The following is a 19,169-nucleotide window of genomic DNA, read 5'->3' on the forward strand; positions in this document are numbered from 1 at the left end:
ACTTTTACAAATGCAAGAGGCAATATTGCTGCACAGGTTTGGTAATGAAAACCATGGTAAAACTCATAATTCAAGATCTCTAAGAGACATACTTCCTTCTCAAGGAGACACATTTCCTTAAAAAATGTAAGTGGCATTTGTAAGGAGATGCATTTCCTTGTCTGGATAATTTAAGTGATGTTTGTAAGGAGACACATTTCCTTGAAAAATTCGTGAAACATTGGTAAGGAGACACATTTCCTTGAAAAATTCGTGAAACATTGGTAAGGAGAAACACTTCCTTGTTTTGGTAATTCAAGCAACATTTGTAAGCAGACGCACTTCCTTGTTTGGTAATTCAAGCGGTATTTGTAAGGAGATGTACTTCCTTGTTTGGGTAATTCCAGCAACATTTGTAAGGAGACGCACTTCCTTATTCGGGTAATTCAAGCAGTATTTATAAGGAGACGCACTTCCTTGTTTGGTAATTCAAGCAACATTTATAAGGAGACACACTTCCTTGTTTGGTAATTCAAGCGGTATTTGTAAGGAGACACACTTCCTTGTTTGGTAATTCAAGCAACATTTATAAGGAGACACGCTTCCTTGTTTGGTAATTCAAGCGGTATTTGTAAGGAGACATACTTCCTTGTTTGGTAATTCAAGCAATATTTGTAAGGAGACGCACTTCCTTGTTTGGTAATTCAAGCAACAATTGTAAGGAGACGCACTTCCTTGTTTGGTAATTCAAGCACTTCCTTGTTTGGGGTAATTCAAGCAACATTTGTAAGGAGACGTACTCCCTTTTTGGTAATTCAAGAAATATTTCTAAGGAGACGTACTTCCTTGTTTGAGTAATTCAAGAGACATTTGTTAGGAGACAGACTTTCTTATTTTGGTAATTCAAGCGACATTTGTAAGGAGACGCACTTCCTTATTTGGTTAATTCAAATAACATTTGTAAGGAGACGCACTTTCTTGCTTGGGACAATTTGAGAAACATTTGTAAAAAGACGCGCTTTCTTGTTTGGTTAATTCATGAAACATTTGTAAGGAGATGCACTTCCTTGTTTGGTTAATTCAAGAAACATTTTTGAGGAGACACACTTCCTTATTTGAGTAATTCAAGCGGCATTGGTAAGGAGACGTACTTTCTTGTTTGAGTAATTCAAGCAACATTGGTTAGGAGACGCACTTCCTTGTTTTGGTAATTCAAGCGGCATTGGTAAGGAGATGCACTTCTTTGTTTTGATAATTCAAGCAACATTGGTAAGGAGATGCACTTCCTTGATTGGGTAATTCGAACTTTTCTTTTTAGGTAATGCACTTCCTAACTTAAGTCTTGATTCCTAGTAGATATACCTCCTAGTCGAGTCAGTCCCCTTGATTTATAGAAAATGCACTTTCTAGTCGAGTTATTACACTTAATCCTTAGGAGACGAACTTCCTTGCTAGTTTTCATTTGTCAGGTGACACACTTTTTAACTTAAACTTGTATCTCTAGAAGATGCATTTTCTAGTTAGAATCCCTCACTTTAATTCTTAGGAGACGCACTTTGTAGTCTTAGTTATTCAATTTTACTCTCAAGAGATTCATTTCTTGGTCAGAGTCTTGATTCATCATTGTAACATGAAAGTAGGTATGATGTGACTTTTCCAAAAGTCTTCTGATGATAAACTGGGGCAAAAATTCAATCTCTGTTTTTGAAACCTTACTTTTCTGGCAAACGGAATTTCTCTTTACAATAATTTTTGTTTGGGATAATTTTCTTTCTAGTTTTGATGTGGTTTCAGGTGCCCGCCTGAAGAACAGGGCGAATAAATGAAAAGTCAAACAACATGGTGAAGAATTTGAAAGTCAAGCAACAAGGTGAAGAAAGTGAAAGTCAACAGATTGATGAAATTGCAAGTCAGGAGCCCGCCTGAAGAATAGGGTGATGAAACTCGAATCAAGAGTCCAACAGAAGCAGTATAGATAGGATTTTTGTAATTTCATTTATGTTTTAACTTGTAATTTTCATTTTTGATGTAATGACAGAGCCGCGGACCGGAACCTCGATGGGACCTCACTCGACTCTCCAATTCGGTTGTCCTTCTTCCTTTTATTTCTTCCCTTTGAATAATGGTCGGGTCAAAATTCTATCTCGTTGTCTATTTCTTTGTATGAAAACACTTTGTGTTTACATGTAAAGAGGGGCATGATGTAGACACGTAATTTTGTCCATCCAAGAAAGCATTTTTTCCATTTTTTACCTTATCCTACCGTGTACCCTCAACAATATAATCATACCCCACAAAATACAAAAAATAATAATAATAACAAACCTCTAACCAATCCAATCCAAAAATATTCCTTTGATAACAAAATAATAAACACCCCAATCCATAATATTCCTCATCCTAACCAACTTACCCTACCCTCTAGCCTCAATCCCTTTTGTCACATTTTTACTCCCTTTCGCACTTTAAGAGAATGACCAAAAAAATAGAATATAGAGATAGCACATAAAATGACTTAAGGGGCCCACAGATTACAAAAAAAAAAAGATACCCAGGACTCTTCTTCCATTTTTTGGAAAAAAATACAACCAGGGGGACCCACACGATTTTGGGGGGACTCCAGTTTCTCTTTCTAATATACAACCATCAGATACCAAAAAAAGGGAGGACGGGCACACACATAACAATATACACTTCTTTTTTTTTTCTCTCATCTTCTAGATACAAAGATCAACCATCAACAACATAGAAGAACCACTCTCAACGTCTCAGTTCTCATACACACCAGCGAACCCACCATAAATACACCAGCCAGACGCAAAACATATGCAGATCGAGGGAGAGAGACGCGAGAGAGAGAGACGAAGAGAGAGGAGAGGGAAATAGAATTGATCAGAGTAGTAGAAAGAGAGAAACACTCACAAAAAATTCCCTAGATTAGTCACTGGAACCCACCTCTGTTTCTATCGTTACTACTCCAGCAATTTCTCGCTGGAGAATATCTCCGTTCGCCCAAATTTATTCGAATCCGACTATTTTCTGTTAAAAACTTGCTTGAAATTCCAAAGTTCTGAAGGAAACAGGTACGGGTCTTCTCTGTTCGTTACGTATTTTGTTTTAGATTAGCGGAAAACAAAGTGACGGGTGCATATCGGAGCTGGGTTTCGCTGTTGGGGTCTGATTCGAGGTTGTTAGGTGAGGATTTTATCTTTTTGATCGAGTGATACTTGATTTTGATCATCAATTGAGGTCCAATTCTGCTCTTCACTCATTTTATTTTATTATTTGTCATATTCGATACATTGAATTGAATATTATGCGTTGTTTGATCTTTATTGATGAATAGTGTTTGTTTGTTTCGTAGTTGGTTTCTTTGATTGTGGATGGTTTAAATGATAATCGTGAATCGGGGAAATTTGGTGTTAAAAGGCAATTTGGGACGGAATTGAAAACTGATAAAAAGGGTGAATTTTGGTCAATTTTGGTTTATTGTTGTTTTGTTTAATCGAAATAAATAGCAAGTTGGTGAATTCAATAGGATAACATTCTAGGCCGAAATCTTAATAGGAAAAAGTTTAGTTTGAGGTAGGAAATTTTATGGATTGTTGATTAATGTGGAATGTTTGTTGAATTACTCTCTTTTCTCGCATTTGGAAGATGTATTCATTTAGCCGGGGAATGCCCCGAGGTTTCATGTATTTATTCACCGGGGAATGCCCCGACGTATTATGTTGGTGAAGGCAGATCGTGATGAAGGCCCGAAGCATCGGGTAAAGCACGGGAGCGTAGTTAGGATTAGCATAAGTTAGATTGGATTTATTTTTACATTTTTTATTTTGTACTGTAAATTGGACTGGACGTCGTGCTTTTGATTCGTTTTTGTTTTGTTTGTTTGTTTGATTGTTTTACGTGTATTTGTATGGTTTGTACATTTGTAGTGTCAAAATTAGTCGATACGCTCCACCAAGCGACCGTGGTCGAACCACGGGATCGAGGGGTGCCTAGCACCTTCCCCTCGATCAACAGAATTCCTTAGCCGGAATCTTTGTTTGCAAACCAGTTTAAAGAGTCAAATGGTTTTGAAAAGGATTTTTCAATGGTGACTTGGCACAACGGATTATGCCAAGTGACGACTCTGAATAAAACAATGTAAATAGTACTTTTTTGAAATAATTTTTTTATCCTTTGTCACTTAATAAAAACCCTTTCGAACCTTAAAACGATTCTTTTCGGAGTTAGAAAAAAGGGGTGTGACAATATATATTTGAAAAAAATTAATTTTATAATTAATAGAATTAGTAATAGTATTAAAAAAATTCAATGTTGTTAGCCACGCTAATCTTAACTATACGATTTTTGGTGAAGACTATACAATTTTGATCAAAAGATAAGGCCGACTTCTAAATCATTTGAAAATTAATCACCTTAGTCAATAATATTTGAAAAATTATTAGGGTTTTAAGAGAATTTGAAATTAGCTTAAAATAAAATTGAATTTATTAACAAATATTTTAAAATTGGCATAACAAATATATGTTCTATACAAAATTAAAGAGGCAAAGATAATCTGATGATCCATTTGTCATCACCATAACATGCCAATTTAAATTTAAAAATGTCAATAATAATAATAATAATAATAATGATAATAATAATAATAATAATAATAATAATAATAATAATAATAATAATAGAATATTTTGTTTACATAATAATAGCAATAAAGAACATGTAATCCTACTTTCTGGCAACTAAAAGAATATTTCAACCAAATGAAAATTTTAAATTTAATCCGATTATAACTTCCTCTATGATTTAGAATTTAGTGTTATATCAACTCTTAGTACTTATCATAATTTAATTTGAATTTGAATTAAAGATAGTATTATTTCAATTTCTTATCATTATCTTAATTTTATAGTTCAAAAAATAATATAATTATAAATATATACACTGATATATTTCAAATTTATCCTCACAAAAAACACATTATTAATATCTATCAAAAACTATGTCTATTAAAATCGATAGTCTTCATTAGCAATTATAAAACATGTCTGCTAAGCTTTCTTCTCATTTTTGTTTTTTGTTTATGTTATCTATAATTGATCATTAGTTTAAGGGAAAAGACATTGTTTTCACCCTAAACTATACCCGAAAAGTCTAAGTCACACCTAAACTATACTAGTGACCTATTACGCACCTTAACTATGGTCAAAGTTGTTACGACACACTCCAACTTCACAGGGGTCCTATTATCCCCTGAACTCAAATTTAGCATATTTTTATCATTTTTTGTGCTAACGTGACACCTTTATTACATAAAATGAAGCCCATATCAAATGTGTCACGCCATCTAAAATGATTGGCAAAAGGTATCACGTTAGCTAAAAAGATTGACAAAAATATGCTAAAATTTAATTTAAGGGGTAATAGGACCCCCGTGAAGTTGACGTGTGTCGTAACAAATTTGGTCATAGTTCGGGGATACTAGATATTTTTTTCGAATTAAAATAAGGTCAAATTTTATAGATTATATTTATTTATATAAATTATAAAATATGTAATACTCCATTAATGACAATCACAGATTATTTACTGATATAGACAATAGATAATATCGTTTCTTATCACTTGATCCTCATGTTAAAAATAAATGTTTTAGTTTATCTGCTCAATTTGTGAAATCAAGAGAATTGTATTATGTTTTTTCTCTACCCTTTAGTGTTAAATAACTATATAAAGTAACAATATAGACAAATTTAAAGTTTCAAATTGTCATTGATAAGGTTAATTTAGCAAAATATACCTCTAAGTAAATTTTTCTTAAGGATTGTGTTATATCAACAAAAAGTTAAGTAATACAAAACAAATTTATTAAGAGAGTGATAAAACACGAAAATATACGCACATGCATGTACATACATATGTATATATAGACACTTAGGGGTGGGTTGTTTGGAAACAAGTTATTTCAGGATTAGTTATTACAAAATAAGTTGTACTAACATGTATGTGTGATAACTTATCTCATCACTGTGGTATAAATGGTGCGATAAATAATTTTGAGACTACCTAATACATCTAATTAAACGCAGGATAAATAATCATGAACTTTATCTCTAAATTATTATAATCATACCTCACACCAAACGACTCTTTAATACATATAATGCTAAAATAACAATCTTAAAAAATAACATTGAATTTTGTGATAAGTTTATAAAACGTATTAATTTACGTATAAAGTTAATAAACTTAAATAAAATGCTACAAATATCTATGTTAAAAAAATATTCATTACATATAATATCAAAAGATATTACATAAATAGAATTAAAATTATAAGGACAAAATGGACATTGCATGGGATAAAGGGGGAGTATGATTATTGTTCAACATTGAGAGGGGAGTTTGATTTTTTAATCAAAGTTGGGGGGTGAAAATGATTTTCACCTAATTCTGTTGACATTTTTTCCTTATGACTTTGGTACAGTGTATTTGTTCTTTAATATTTATTTTTATCAAGAAATTTTTTATTTTACTCATAAATATAACTGTCAAAACTTTCTCATTGAAATTTTTTGCAGTATGCTCACACCAAGAATAATAGTTATGCTTCTTAGTTGAATTTGAGAATGTAAAACGTATTATACTTCTTTTTAAATTGTTATTTATTTGTTTGTTTTATACTAAAAGAGATCTTTTTTTGCTAAGTAGCAAGTTACTGAGAAGTCACATGATAGTTTTAGAACACACTTTAATAGCTGTAATAACAATTTTGAATTAACGGATTAAAAATATTTGAATTTAAAAATACATCACCCTTTATTAAAAAATAAATTAGTTTAAAAATAATAGTAATGCCTGATTCTGCAGTTTGTAAAATGATTGTTGCTGGTTTTACTGGCCAACTCCGTGGTTGGTGGGACAATTATTTAACCGATGAAGCTAGATTAAAAATCCTCACCGCTAAAACTGAGAAATCTGGAAAAGACAATCTAGGAAGAGCTCTACCCGCGAAACGAGAAGACGTTGTCTATACTCTTATGTTAACTATTATGGAGCATTTTGGAGGTAGGTTTACTAACCAATACGAAAATACTCGCACTCTCCTTAATGGCCTTATATGTAGATACCTAGGCGAATTTAGGTGGTATAAAGACACCTTTCTAAGTTGAGTTATGGACCTACCAGAAACTAATTTACAATATTGGAAGGCTAAGTTCATAGATGGACTCCCTCATTGTTTGGTGAAAGGGTTAGAAAAAAACTTAGGGGAATATCTGTAGATATAACCTGAAAAGATTATACTTATGGTCAGCTTATAGCAACTACCACTGACGAAGGTTTAGGTTTATGCAATGAATTGAAATTGAATAGACAAGTTAAGATGAATAAGCCCACAGAAAAATCTCAGCTAGGAGACTTCTGTGATCAATTTGGAATGAATCAACAGGCTTCCACCTCTCAAAAAACTCGTAGAAAATCTAAGTATAGGAAAAGGAATTACCGTCGTAGGTCTAAAGAAGAAACAGAAACTAGAAAAATTCATCGCAAGTCCTCTAGATTTACCAAAAATAGATCTAAGAGAGATTTAACAAAAATCAAGTGTTATAACTGTAAACAATTTGGGCATATTGCTCCAAATTGTAAGATCCAAAAAATCAAGTCTCTAGAACTTTCTGATGAACTTCATGATCAAATTTATGGCTTGTTATATACTTCTGGTTTTGAGTCTGATTACAACTGTGAATGCAACTAAAATCTGCCCCTGATTGTCCTGGTAACTCTTGTACTTGTGATAACATGTTTTATCGATTACAATCTCAGTTTGAAGACTTAGATTTAAATGTCCAAACTTTAACTGCTGAAAATGTTCTTGAATTATTGAAGGAAATTTTGGAAGATAAACTTCGTGAAAAAATTATTAATCTTGCTGCAAAAAAATCCGCTAATAGCATTTCAACTAGTTCTAAAGTAGTTAATAAAACTTATGATTATGATATGCCTTATTCTTTAGCCGAAGTTAATCAACGCCTTGCTTTAAGTAAAACACCTAATAGAGAAACTTCTTTTGATGATTTAAAAATCGAGGTTGAAAATCTAAAAAGAGAAATTATTTCATTAAAACAAAATCAAATGATTTGTGATCACAAAATTTCAAAAATTGAAGAAAGTACTTCTCATCATAATTTTCCTCATGATATTCCTTCCATTTCTTCTTTTAAAGGTAAAGAAATTGCGGAACCTGATATTGATAATAATATTCAAACCCTTGATATCAAAAAGGATTTGTTTTTAGGAATGATGTAGATTGTAACCGCCCATAAATGGTATATTAATTGCTCCATATTAATTAATAATGATATCTCTATTAATAATATTACCATGATTGATGGTGGGACAGATGTTAGTTGCATTCAAAAAGGTTTAATCCCTACTAGATATTTTCAAAAAACTATTCATATCATTAGATCGGCATCTAGTCATACTCTTGATATTAATTATAAATTGTCTAATGCACATGTCTGTAAAAATAAGACTTGCATTCCACATTTTTTCTTTCTAGTAAAAAATCAATTATACCCCCCTATTATTTTAGAAACACCTTTTATAAACGCTATTTACCCTTTTACGCATCTTGATGCACATGGTTTTCAAGCTACTTATAAAAATAAAAAAATCTCATATTCCTTTATTACTGATCCAGTCACTCTTGATATAAATGCTTTGATTGACATAAAACAAACTCAATTAAACTTCTTACAATTTGAAAATATGAGTATGAATGTTCAAAATACGCTGAGTTCTGTGAAAATACAAGAAAAAATAAAAATAATCTCGAGCCAATTGATTACTGATATTTGTGCAGACCATCCAAATGCTTTTTGAAAAAGAAAAGAACATATTGTTTCTCTTCCTTATGAAAGTGATTTCAGCGAAGCCAATATTCCAACTAAATCTGACCCTATCAAATTAATGCGGAATTAGTAGAATTCTGTAAGGAGATTGATAATCTTCAAGAAAAAGGTCTTATTAAACCTTCTAAATCCCCGTGGTCATGCACTGCATTTTATATTAACAATGTTGCTGAACAAGAACGAGGTACGCCTAGACTTGTTATTAATTACAAACCTTTGAATAAAGTTTTGAAATGGATTAGGTATCCAATACCCAATAAAAAGGACTTGCTATCTAGACTATATAATGCCAAAATATTTTCTAAATTTGATTTAAAATCTGGTTATTGGCAAATTCGTAGTGATGATAAACATACTTATAGAACTGCTTTCAATGTGCCTTTTGGGCAATATGAATGGAATGTTATGCCTTTTGGTTTGCTCCTTCTGAATTCCAAAAAATCATGAATGATCTATTTAATCCCTACATGAAGTTTATCATTGTTTATATAGATGGTATTCTTGTTTTTTTCTAAAACAATAGAATTACATTTTAAGCACTTGAATATTTTCAAATAAACTGTGATACAAAATGGTTTGGTTATTTCTAAACCAAAAATGTCATTATTTCAGACCAACATTCGATTTCTTGGACATAATATTTATAAAGGTCAAATTGAGTCAATTCAAAGATCTTTAGATTTTTCAAAAAAATTTCCTGATATTATTACTGATAAAACTCAATTACAAAAATTTTTGGTCAGTCTCAATTATATTTCCCCTTTCTATCAGAACTTATCTCGTGATTTGACACCTTTGTATGATAGATTAAAAAAGAACTACAAAGAACCATGGACTGACACTTACACTAAGCTAGTCCAACTAATTAAAAAACGTGTTGAGTCCTTACCATGTGTAACTCTACCAACTCCTGCATGGTTAAAAATTGTCGAGACTGATGCTTCAAACATTGGTTAGGGTGGAATTCTAAAACAAGTAAATCCCCATACTAATTCCGAAAGTTTTATTAGATTTCATTCCAAAAAATGATCTGATAGTCAAAAGAAATACACCACCGTGGCTCATGAGATGTTAACTATTGTTAATACATTTTAAAATTTCAAGATGATTTATATAATTAAAAATTTATTGTTAGAACTGATGCACAATCTGTTAAGTATATGTTTGATAAAGACTTTAAACATGATGCTTCCAAATTAATTTTTGCAAGATGGCAAGCTCAATTAGCCCCTTTTGATTTTGACATACAATATAAAAAGGGTAGTGAAAATTCTTTACCTGATTTTCTATCTCGCGAATACATTAATAATTCATAAATAAAAAAATTTTTGCAGGTTACTTTGGGACAAGAACAAAAATCAAGGAGAATGAATTACTATACTTTCTACCTTTCTGAAAAATTAGTTATCACTATCATAAAATGCATTCCTCTTTATGAAGATATACATTTTGTTATCTTAGAAAAACTTGTTCATGATTTAGTACAAGAAAATTTATTTTTTCCAAACTGGGAAAATATGCGTGATAAAATTGATTGGGAGGATATTTCCTGTTACTTTGATAGATTCTAATCTCATTTGCACTTGCAGTATGGGTACCGACCTCCCATGGCTGGTGGTTCGAGGGAGAGGAAATAACAGCAGAAGCCAAAGTCAAAACACTAGAGGAAGGGGATCCTCATGTGCCTCAAGCTCTTCGAATTTCCCTGTATTACAAAGAGGATATATGAGTTTGATAAATACGAAAATACAACATATTGCAGAACCATCATCTTCAAAAACTCTGAATATAAGCCCTTCAATCTATTTGGATGATATTCCAGAAGATCACCCTTTATATGAACAAATACAATCCTACATATCTGTCAAAAAGACTGATTCATTTATAACAATTGCTTCAGAAAATACTGCAGATAGGCCCAATTATGAAGAGCTCGAAGAAAGGGAATTGATACTCCTTGTTGAAAACTCTCAAATATGCAAACAAGAGGATCCATGGAGATTACTCCAAAAATATTTATTAACACGTCTCTGTAGAATCATTTAAAACAAGAGTTTATTATGAAAATATTTTAGTCGCCACTGATAGCGTAGAAATAGAACATCATCAATTGGCCGGAGCAACGACTAAATATGTGCATGGCTATCAAAAAATGGTGATTAAAAAACTCCTTTCTATTGAAGATTGGTCCACAACCTCCATGACTGAAAGATACTTAACCATGAAAGATTCAAAAGTCGCTTTTACCTACTGGGATTATATTAAAGCTTTTACCCAAACTCTTTATTACAATAATTTTAAACACATGCATACTTGGTTTCTAAAGGTTTGTACAAAAGTCTTTGAAAATCAAATTCCCAACTAGTTTATCCAATGGTGGTCATATCATGACCCCACCGTTAAAATCTTGCCATCAGAATACTTTCACCTCTACCAAGAATGGAAGAAGCATTCACCATTTCTAACTGAATTATATCTCACGAAACATGTCTGTCAATTAGACACTATCGATCAAATGTACTTTTTTTATAGAATTTTCCATTCCTTGGATTCACAAGTGGAGAGTTGAATTTGAATTCACCAAAGAACAAATATTCGACCTATATAGGGTTTTTTATTGTAACTTCTGGGACAAATTGACTCGCATTGACCCAATTACAAAGGTCCCATATGGCAAAGAATTGCATGAAACCATTATCAGAAAAAATGTCAAAAATTCTCACGCTCCACAAAAAGAAATTATAGATGAAAAAGGTCTAAACTACATTTGCAAAAGAATCTCAGTTCAAGAAGGTGACAAATTGGAAATGATTGAAAAATACTTAGCAGAGGTTCAGAGTAAATTGCTAAAAATGGTAGAACAAAATTCAGACACATCGATGAAAAATATCACAAGCGAAGAAGCAGAAAATATGGAAGATGTTCTTGATTCACAACCACTACCTTCAGTATACATTCTCACAAATGCAGAATTGGAACAAACTGAAACCCTTCTTTCTCAGTTAAAGAAAAAAAGAAAAGACAAAAAATGACAGACTGAAGATCTACATCAGGCCCCATTTGAAAAGCTCGAGGTGACAACAAGGATCCATAGGAATTATTAAAATACTATTACTATGCTTGTTTTATTAAAAATACTGTGCACAGGGCCCCATTATATACTGTGCAAGATTCTCTTTTTTATTATAAATAGATGCCTCATTCCTGTTAGAGAGTCAGAAGTTTTTCCTTCCCCATCTCGCTCTACATCTAGTCTCTCCCTTCTGTCTACTTTTGTAATATATTTTGAAGATAAATAAAAGGCGAATAGCCACTATTCCATACTGTTCAGGCCTTACATCCGACCGACTTTAAGGTACATAGCTACTCTTCTTTTAAACTACTTTTTATACTAATTCTTCCTACCAGCCGCGACCATGTCCGGCTAAGAAAATTCTCATATCTATGTTTAAAATCTAACTTCTATTATTAGATAATTATGAAGTATCTAGACTTTATCTAAATATGGGAGATGTTTCTATAGCTTCTAACTTGGTTCCAAAATGGTGGTACAGTCGAGTTTAATATGTTTTAGGTTGGCTTTGTCTCAGTGACTCCGTCTAGTAAGTTGTGCCTCTTTAGCCCAGTAATTTGAGATAAAGAAAAGGGCGATTTTTGCACAATTAGAACTTCTAGACACATGGGTTCAACCTAAGCTTATTAAGTCTCCGATAGACCCCATGTTTGGGTAAAATATTTCCATGCAGTTATTAAGCTATTTGACATTTGCTTATATTTTGATTGGTGCTTTTGGCTCGATATTTCGACTAAAGCTTAAGCCGATATTTATAAATAAGTCTGAACGCAGTGTGACTTACCCCTGCTTTAAGATCCTGCTATCATCGTCATCAATATCTCATTGATTTTAGTCCCTGTTCTATCAAATTTTTGGCATAATCTTAGGAAAGTAGTTTCGTGGTAGTTACCTCCAATCAATCATGAATTTGTTTCTTTTTCTTGGGTTCTATCATACAATTTAAAAATTGAGTTAAAAATCTTCAAAATAGAAATCTGCAAAGACTTAGCATTTTTCAAAGTTATAATGTAAATTTAATTTTTTAAAAATATTAAATAATAATAATAATAATAATAATAATAATATGTAATAGTATATGGTAGTATTAGTAACAAGAATAAAATTTTGCCTTAGAAGATGTATTATATGTGAAAAATTTAAGGATTCAAATTAATCTTCTTAACAAATTAAAATGATATTTGAATTTAAATTTAAATAGAATTTGAATTAGATAGAAGTTCTATCTTCCTAGCCTTCCTTTTATATATATACTAGTTTAGGTGTATGCGTCTCGCGCGTGTAACTCATTTTATTGAGTTTAAATGTTACACTCAGGGGCGGACCCACGTGTATAGGTGGAGGTGCACGTGCACCCGTTAACGTCGAAAAAAATTATGTATATATATGTGTATATACCTTGAGAAATTAGGATATAGCTAATAGTGCACCCAAAGATGAATGATAGTGCACCTTGGTTGGCTGGTTGTAGCTTGGGCATCCTTCCACGCGACCTGGGATCGATTCCTGGGTTGCACAACGCCCTATTTTTTTACCTTCAATTTAAAAGTCATATAACAACAAAATTGCTGGATTGGGGATTCGAACCCCCAACCAGTCCATAAGGTGAACCCTCAACCATTGAGTTACCAAAACTAATTGTCCAAAACGTTAAAAGTAAACTTCATATTAGAAAGTAAAGTTATTAGCTCAAAACTCTTATTTATTCTATATAATTATTTTTTCAGTATTGTTCATGTCTTTGACGACCAATTGAATTTGATAATATCCCTTAATCGACACCGAAAGTTTTTCTTACGTTTTAAGATAATATTGGTGCTCCACAATATTATCAAAATCAATAAGGGGTCATTTGGTAGAGTGTATAAGATTAATGCAAAATATAGTGTATTAATAATGTTTGCATTAATAATGTTTGTATTAGTTATGCTTGTATTAGTTATGCATATATTATTTCTTATACATTGTTTGGTTTGATGTATAAGAAATAATACATCTTACATAATTTCTATAAAATAAATGTTTGTTTACCAAAATATCCTTCTTTTATTTTGTACACTTTTTTGCAATAAATTTTTTTTGCCATCTCAAATATAATTAGTATTGTTGAACTAGTATATAGAGGTTTCGGATTAATTGCAAGACCTTCGTCTTTGCATATGAAATATTACGCCAACCAATTAACATAGTCGAAACAAAAATAAAATATAAGACGTAGAATTAAGAAATAGTCTCAATTTTTTTTAATCTTTTTAAAGACCCTCAAAGCAAAGAAAAAATATGTTACAATTATTTAAATCAATTATTCATTATTGTAGATTAAAATGGTGAGAAAAAAATTGTGAAATATTTTGAAAAAATTCACTATTGCAAATTAAAATGGTGGGAAAAGGAATGATGAAATATTTTGAGAGGAAAATTGAGGGGTACTAAGGTCATTTAATAAGTTAATGCATGTATTAAAGACTTTGCATTACTAACACATAGAAAATGGGTGATATTAGTAATACACACATTAATACATAATAGAGTGTATAACTAATGCTTGCATTAGTTATACATAGACTAACAATTGTACCAAACAAGGTATTCATAATACATATTAATTAATACATGCATTATTTTTGCCAATACACTCTACCAAATGACCCCTAAGTGTAAAAAAGTTTCAAGGTCTATTGTGTTTAAGCACAAAGTACAAATACGCGTGAGATAACGAAAAAAGGCATAAAGGTAGAAAAGACATAAATATATGTCTAGCATAAGACTAATAATATAAGCATGAATAACAAATATATGAACAATTTTTTTTTTGATAAAGTGAAATATCAATTGTTTAGTGTTCGTCTCTTCAGAAAGCCTCATTGACAAGGGAAAGTATGTATCATAAATTAGAATCTAAGCTGACCATTAAGCAAGGTAAGTGCTCAACACATTTTGAGTCTTTATTTCGAGGCTTATGCGCGTCTTTGACAACGCTGGTGCACCCATAGACTTTGATCCTGGGTTCGCCTCTGATTACACTAAATAGGATATTTGTCTAAATAACAAAGATATATACAATAATTAAATTCAACATCTTTTGAAGAATTTATTTAATTAAACCTAACCTTTAAAGTAAAATTGTCAAAGCCGATCGACATTCATCTACCACCTGTAAACTGCGACAAAACAATACGATGATAGAGACATCAAAACAATATAATTACACAAAAATTTTCTCAAAGTCGTCTGACAGTCATCTACCATCTGTAAAACTATAACAAAATAATACGATAATAGAGATATCAAAATAATACAACTAAACTTAACATTTACGCAAAATAAATTCTCAAAATAGAGATATAAAAATAATTCAATTAAATCCAACCTTTACCTAAAAAAAGATCATCAGAGCTGACTGACATTCATCTACCACCTGTAAATTCATCTACCACCTGTAAACTACAACAAAATAATACAATAGTGATCACATAGCTTCAATTTTGATGAAAATAATTCTTGTGTGAGCGAAAATTTTGACCCTAAAGAATGACTTGAATGAAAACAAAGAAGATATATATATATACACACACGCTGAATCCCTATAAGTAAATTGATTTCTTCGGTAGTTTAACGTGCATCGCAATATTTATAGAAGTATTTTCTTAATAGATTCCAATTTTAGGAATATTTTTCTATTGTTATAAAATAATAAAGAACAAAGAAGAAGAGTAGAGAGAATAGAGAGAGTAATTCTTATTTCTTCTCTTGAGGGATGTCTTGATAAGATAAATTACAATGAAGTAAAACCCCTTTATTTATAGGGGAAAGCTAACCTTGGAGTTTGTAACTTTTCCATAAATAGACATACACAATATATGGTAAAGTAGGTATTCACTATATATGGTAAAGTAGACATTCACTATATATGGTATATTTATAACACTCCCCCTTGAATGTCTAATTGATAGATAATGTGCCTCGTTAAAATCTTACTAGAAAAAAAAACCCAGTGGGAAAAAAAATCTAGTGAAGAAAAAAGAGTACACATCTCTAACAATATGCATATAGGCTACCTCATTAAAAACCTTACAAGAAAAACCCAGTGGGATAAAACCTCGTAAGGAAAAAAGAGTACAACGCGTATTAACTCCCCCTAATGGGAACATCCTTGAGCCTTTGCATCCCGATCTTGTACACTTTCTTCTTAAAAGTTGCAATTGGAGGAGACTTGGTGAATAAATCAATCACATTGTCACTTGAACGAATTTGTTGTACGTTAATATAACCATTCTTTTGTAGCTCATGTGTATAGAAAAACTTTGATGAAGTGTACTTCGTTCTATCTCTTTTTATGAATCCTCCCTTAAGATGTGCTATGCATGCTGCATTATCTCTGTATAAAACTGTGAGTACATTGTCGCATTTCAAACCACATTTTTCTAGAATGAGATGTATTATGGACCTCAACTACACATATTCTCGGTTCGCTTCATGAATAACTATTATCTCAACATGGTTTCATGAAGTGGCTACGATAGACTGCTTTGTATATCTCTAAGATATTGCAGTACCACCACATATGAAAACATAGCCTATTTGAGACCGAGCTTTATGTAGGTCAGATAAGTACCCAACATTAACATGACCAATAGGATCGGGACTGCAAACTTTCTAACAAATTAATTGAAAAAGGCTATATCAGGCCTTATAGTACTTGCAAGATACATTAGTGCATCAATTGCACTAAGATATGATACTTCATAACCAAGGAGTTCCTCATTCTTTTCTTGAGGTCGGAATGGATCTTTATTCAATTTTGCATGTTTCTCATTTAAGCAAAACTTCTATTATTTTTGAAAACTCTCCAAGAGTTTCAATGATACTCAAATCATCAAATTATCTCTTATGAGGATAATAAAAAGTTTCCCAAAAACTTTATATGCTTCAGGCATTTTGAATCCTTTAGAGATTTTCATATGGATTTTTATCAAGTAACAATATCCAACATGTCAAGTGCGATATCTTCATGTGTCTGGACTGCAAATCAAATAAGTTTTATACTTACCAAAATGCATTCTTTCGTGTCACTTGATAAATATTTCTACGTTAGCATGCTTAAATAAACGTAGAATTTAGATCCTTGTAATCTCTCACAATATTGTGCCAATATTGTATCAACGATATTGATGATATATCATTTCATATCGGTTCATAATGCAACATAATATTTTGAGATCTCATCTTCATTAATTTCAGGTACCCGAACCTTTCATAAGGTTTTATGAAGTGTTATGTCGTAGGCTCTTCAAGAGCCTTCTTATTATGATTATTTGCTCCTTATCCTTTTCAAAGATTATTTCATTTGGAACCGATTGGTCTACCACGTTTCCTACATGCGTAGACCTTGTACTTGAAGGACACAAAATAGGAGCACTTGCAGCTTAAATATGAGATTAAATTTGAGTCAGTAAATGCTTCCAGCATATGACTTGAATTATCCTTTTCACGAGGATCTGATGATAATTCCTAACATATTTTATAGATGCTTATAATCTCCCCCTTATGTTAGGAAAACTAAAATATATCCTTCATTCTTTGAGGAATCCATCTTTATGCATCATGATACATTCACTAATCGTATACCGCACGTAAAAAATATTAGATGGAATAGTTGGTTCCCGACCTTGAACCAATTAAGAGGGAAGAAATAATTATAATTTTTTGGTCTAATGCATACAAGTGTTATTGTATGCAACATATCATATTTCGGACCAACACATAAAACTGTTCTCATTAGCAATGGTTTAGCTATTTAGTGAAGGCATTCAATGTCAAACTATCATCATCAAGATGATTTTCTTGATTACAAAATCTAAAAATCATGCTTTTAACTCAATTTTATTGAGCAAGCAACTTTACGAATGTCAAACGTAGGTTGATAATGAATGTACATGTGATCATCTTATTGATGCATCTTTTCAACATAACACATGATAGGTGAACGGACCCATATTCACCTTTTATACTTTTCAGATTTAAGGGATTCAATCCCAATATTAGTTGGTCCAACCAACTTATCATGAGAACAAGCAACATTAAAGTTCATGAAAATTTTTCTAATTCTTCAATATATATTCAACACTCAGTATGCATATCTTTGGGATATTGCAATCGTTCATGTCAACTTATGAACTTTTAATCTAGTAAACTCCAAGATTGCCATGATATATGCTTTTGCTTTAGTAAATTTTAAATTTACTATTACATGAATAAATTTCAGATTTACTACTCAGAAGTAGATTTTAAAATAACCCATCTCAGTTATTATGCCTCTTTCGGAGGTGAGTTGTCATACTATCACAATCAAGTACACGTTTATATTAATAAACTTCACTAAATTTTATCACATTCACCCAAGGGAATGGATTTGTACTTATAATAATCAAAATTATCATTTTCCAAGAATGAAATATAATCGTGTCTTAAGCCTATCAAATTATGATAGCTTATATATATATCTTATAACCTCTTTCATCATATTGCTACTTCAAGAGCAAATTGAGGCATACATATGATGTAGAGAATTTTTCTCTAGAATATCTTTTAATCATAATAAGCGTGTGAAATATTATCACTTTTTGATGATTATTATCATATTGTCTCTCCACGCTTATATTCGTGCATTAAAGCACTTGTCTTCTTTCAACAATGAAGCAAGTTGTCAACTTTCAGATTTATGCTACCATTTTCACTTCATGGAAGAGAGCATATTAATGGTATATGTTTCATGACTTTTTATCAAATACCCATTATTTTGCCTTAGCGATCATAATATCATCAATACTGTGCATTGAGATTCAAACTCAACGTCTTACTCATATAAAGGCGTCTTAGGCATAAATCGATGAGACTTAAACCCAACATATTATCATCCCTTTTGACAATATTGTTCTTGAGAAATAAATTTAAAACGTAAATGGTTCCAAACCAATTATTTTTCCTCAAATTCAACAATAATTATATCATTAGTTGCAAAAGATAAATAACATAAGCAATTACTAACCTTACCTTTAGATTTATTATCTCACTTTATTTGGCAGAGTCTCATGCTGATAACGTGTTATAAAATAATAAAGAACAAAGAAGAAGACTAGAGAGAATAGAGAGAGTAATTTTTATTTCTTCTCTTGAGGGATGTCTTGATGGGA

The sequence above is a fragment of the Capsicum annuum genome, chromosome 1 (assembly GCF_002878395.1).
Source record: "Capsicum annuum cultivar UCD-10X-F1 chromosome 1, UCD10Xv1.1, whole genome shotgun sequence".
In the NCBI taxonomy this organism is placed as follows: Eukaryota; Viridiplantae; Streptophyta; class Magnoliopsida; order Solanales; family Solanaceae; genus Capsicum; species Capsicum annuum.